The sequence below is a fragment of the Panicum virgatum genome, chromosome 3K, assembly GCF_016808335.1.
Source record: "Panicum virgatum strain AP13 chromosome 3K, P.virgatum_v5, whole genome shotgun sequence".
In the NCBI taxonomy this organism is placed as follows: domain Eukaryota; kingdom Viridiplantae; phylum Streptophyta; class Magnoliopsida; order Poales; family Poaceae; genus Panicum; species Panicum virgatum.
This window is the reverse complement of record NC_053138.1, coordinates 59,396,682-59,401,689: the sequence shown is the minus strand read 5'-3', so window position 1 is coordinate 59,401,689 and position 5,008 is coordinate 59,396,682.

The following is a 5,008-nucleotide window of genomic DNA, read 5'->3' as shown; positions in this document are numbered from 1 at the left end:
TTTCAAATGGTCCAATGTATCGGGGTGCTAATTTTCCTTTTAAGCCAAAGCGTTGAACACCTTTAGTAGGAGATACTCGCAAATATACAAAGTCTCCTACCTCGAATTGTAAAGGATCTCTCCTTTTGTCTGCATAACTTTTCTGTCTTGATTGAGCTGCTTTAAGATTAACCTGGATAATTCTGACTTGCTCCTCTGCCTCCGAAACTAAATCTGGCCCAAAAATTTTGCGTTCTCCAGCTTGTGACCAATTCAAAGGAGTTCGACACCTTCGACCGTATAATGCTTCAAATGGTGCCATTTGCAAGCTGGATTGATAGCTGTTATTGTATGAAAACTCTGCCAGTGCTAGGCACTTAACCCAATTCTTGCCGTATTGAATAACACATGCTCTCAACATGTCTTCAAGGATTTGATTGATTCGTTCAGTTTGCCCATCTGTTTGTGGATGATAAGCTGAACTATGAATCAATTTTGTTCCAAGGGATTCCTGCATTTGCTCCCAGAAACGTGCTATAAACTGAGGCCCACGATCAGAAATAATCGTCTTTGGAATGCCATGTAAACGAACAATCTGATCGAGATAAATCTCTGCGTACTTCTTGGCAGAATAAGTGGTGTGTACTGGAATAAAATGAGCGGTCTTGGTGAGTCTATCAACGATTACCCAAACAGAATCATGCCTATGAGGAGTAATGGGTAAACCAACGATAAAATCCATACTGATGTCCTCCCATTTCCAGGATGGAATAGATAAAGGTTGGAGAGTACCAGCTATTTTCAAGTGACTAGCTTTAACTCTTTGACAGACATCACACTCAGAAACATATTTAGCGATCTCTCTTTTCATTCGAGTCCACCAGAAATTTTGTTTGAGATCATGGTACATCTTGGTACCACCGGGATGAATCGAGAATTTCGAAAGATGTGCTTCATCAAGGATTTGCTTTCTAAGCTGATGATCCTTAGGTACCACCAGTCGGGATTCAAACCATAGAACTCCCCTATGATCCACTCTGAAACATTTATACTTTGCTTCTCCTTGTGATAACTTTTCCTTGATGACCTTGATACCCTCATCATGTAATTGCCCCATGATGATGCTATCATGAAGTGTAGGCTCAAGGGATATATGGTTCAAACTTCCTTGAGATACCATTTCTAGGTTTAACTTCATCATTTCCTGGCATAGAGTTTCATTGAATGGTTCTACAGATAGACAGTGGCATTGTGACTTGCGGCTGAGTGCATCCGCAACCACATTAGCCTTTCCTGGATGATAGAGCACTTCTAGATCATAATCCTTTATCAACTCTAGCCAGCGTCTCTGCCTCATGTTGAGATCAGCTTGAGTAAAGATATATTTGAGGCTCTTATGGTCAGTGTAAATATTACAGTGAGTTCCCATAAGATGATGTCTCCACATCTTAAGAGCGTGAATAACAGCTGCTAATTCCAAATCATGGGTCGGATAATTCTTCTCATGATCCCGGAGAGCTCTTGATGCATAAGAAATAACCCGGTTGTCCTGCATAAGCACACAACCAAGTCCCGTACCCGACGCATCACAATAGACATCAAAAGGTTTAGTACTGTCCGGTGTAGACAATACTGGAGCGGTAGTTAATCTTGCTTTAAGAGTTTGGAAAGCTTCTTCACACTTATCATTCCAAACGAACTTCACTCCCTTCTCATCCCAAAAGATCTGGGAACAAGTCGCCATCTGAATCAAAAAGGATTCAAATGTGAGTAATGCAATTATCTCAAGACTTCTCAAATAAAGCTTTAAGAAGACTGCGGTAAAACAAATGTGATTCTAATTCACAAGATGATATGATTCCAACTCAAAGAATAATAAACCACAATTGGTACTGGTTCATCATTTGAGATTCTAAGGAATGAAAAGATCCTTATAACAACAAGATGGGGCTTAGGAGGAAGGCATGACTCGAAACCATATTTTTCATCCAAGGAAACCTATGCATTTTACAAGTATGCTTCTAAAATCAGATTTTCACTCACTCATGGTTTAAGCACACTAACACTTATCTTATAAGGATTCATACTAGAAATTCCTTAACAAGCTCATGTAGCAACTGCAAATATTATGAACCAATTAAACATCAACCAAATATGTATGCACTTCCTAACCGTCCTCACAAGATAGACAATTGCCCACTATGGTTGGGCTTACGGGGTTAGCACGGTGGTATACATAAATACGGCTCTCCCTATATAGCTAGTCGATACATTCTAACCGTTCTTATCTTAACAAATCGCGGTTAGTGTTCCTGCAGAAGATTGACAGAACATAAATATATATCCCCAATGAACCTTTCATGCCAGCACTCATGAAAGCGTTCCCAGACATTACCGCTCACTATAGAAGCGGCAGCCATACAATTTCCGCCGTATGGCCAACGTTAACATACGCTACTTAGTGGCGTATTCACTTGTTCCTTTACTCCCAATATAGTCGACCGAGATCGGTATATTGGCAGCAGCTCAAGTAAGTCACTGCTTGAGCGCAGCGTTCGGTTCGCATCACCGACGGGAAGGTCAGACTCCCTCAGCTGACTGAGGATCCTTACCATCTTACCTCACGTAGGTGCGTCGTTACAAGAATTAAGAGTTGCTTGTGAGTATGGTTTGACAAAATGTAAAGTGCTGGAAGTCAGATAACATAAACCATACAAAAAAAATAACCACCTAGTAATTCCCATAAATTCCCTAGGACTTTACGTTCTAAACACAACTCTTAACGAATCCAACGTAGTTTTCCGAAATTCTTTATGGTTCCAATTTTATATGGAAAACGATTTTTAAGGTTCCAACACCTCTGGTATATGCTTGTAGCTCTGATGCCAGCTGTGGCAGAACCGCCTAAATTATCCCGGCTCAAGTGCGTAAACCATCACCATAAAGGCAACATTAGCTTAAACGCACTTCAAACGGAACAATTTTTGGTCTGTCGGGTAACGTCCCGATACAACCACCGATTCTCGGATCGAACAAGCATACCTCGCACGAAGGCGAGTCCAGAGATATTACAACCACAAATTTTACAACACAGGCAAGTTCAGTAGTGATTACAAAATAGTTCAAACCATTATTACAAAACCAACTTAAGTAAAACAGTTCTACAAAACATAATTATAAGTTCAGAGTCTAAACAGCGGAAGATGAAACACGATTTCTACAACACGTCGCCAAAAGTATACCAAGCTAGCCCAAGCTGGGTATCACTCGTCATAGTCATTGCCGGCCGAAGACGTATCCCATTCTACGGACCAGCCAGGAGGCAAAGCGCAAGGATAGGTCAAGCTAGCGATCTGATCCTCAAAACTCATACCTGAAAAAGGATTTCAACAGCAAGGCTGAGTATTCTAATACTCAGCAAGACTTAACCGACAACGGGTATAAGTAGCCCACCTTAGCTAGACTATGCAAGGCATTTGTAAGGCTCTGGTTTTCCTTTGCTGAAAAGCAATAAAGAGTAGGTCCTTACTTTCAAGTTTTAGCTTCAAGATTCTAGTTGATTAACCATTCTATGTAAGCATCTACTAACCAAACATGGTGGAACTTCTAAGCAAGCATCAAGATTAATAAGAATATTGTTGCTCTTATTACTCTGTGTGGCAAAGAGATCAAGCAGTCTCATTTCATCGTGAGAGGCGGACGATTCTGAATCGAAATTCAACCTTGCAAGGGTAACCTAGCACACACGTCTGGAATACCGTCGGGTCATTCCCAAACAACCGTTAACCTTTCTTTCCGGCTTGTGGATAGTGCCACTCTCCCCGACTACAGGGCTCCAAGGCCGAACCTTGTCCCTAGAAGTCGTAGTGTTGCGCAACATATAATAAAACCTATCCCTACTGAGAGAGTGGGAGGTATATCCACTCCCCGGTCCAATCGGCTACTAGGCTTGCCGCGTACCATATTTACGGCATGTGACTAGTACTTTCAAAAACTTAACCAGCACTACCACACACCGCGACCTTAGCAAGTTCATCAACACAGACGGGGTCTCACATAGGACATAATATCGAACACAACCCCGTCCGTCGTCCTTATATTGATAACAGAAAGTAAACAAGCAATTCCTATAAAGCTCGCGAGTGACAGGCAATCACTCGACTTTTACCGTTCCTATAAGCTTAGCAGATAGTCGAACTCAGGTCTAGTGTTCAGTACATAGGTTCCTAGGATCATGCATCTAGGGTTTTCAATTCAAATCCTAAGAACTGTAAATGCACAAGTAAGTAACAACAGTAAATGATAATAATTTGAAATATAGGTTATGTCCGGGGCTTGCCTTCTCGGTAATTGCTAACTATTTCAGCGCTAGGCTCTTCCGAACTTTGGTTCGGGGCTTCAGTTAGTTCCGCAGTGTTCACTTGAGTTTCGAGATCACCTCCGTCAGATTCCGGGATCAGCTCGTACGTCCCGTCCGATAAGGCAGTCGTGTCTATATGCAATGCAAGAACAACATTAAAAACAAACATGGGTAATCGTTTATAGAGTAGTTAAATAACAAATTTAACTACACAAGGCATTATGATCAACAGCACAAAAGAAGTTAACTAACTTCACAAAATGAGTGGTGGTGATTTTCCTATACAAGTAAGTCATGGTTTGTAAATAAATTAACAAATCAGAGTACAAATAGTACTAAAATCTACCAAAATTACCCTAAACAGAACGTGAACAAAGTAATCTACCCTGTAAAAATCATGCCAAGACATTTAACCATTTAAACACAAAAAAATCATTTACTACGATAACATCTAGAACAAGCAAGAATTACACAGGTCAAAATAAAGAAGATCAGAAGCTCAAAATTTAACATGAGATCTACACAGGGATGATCTAGCTACTGTGAATTTTTCATGATTTTATCTACATAGAATTTATTCTGAGAAAATAAACAAAACAGACATCAGTTTAACAAAAATCAATTTTAACTACTGATCTAGCCATGAACTGAAGCTTATACTTCCTGGAC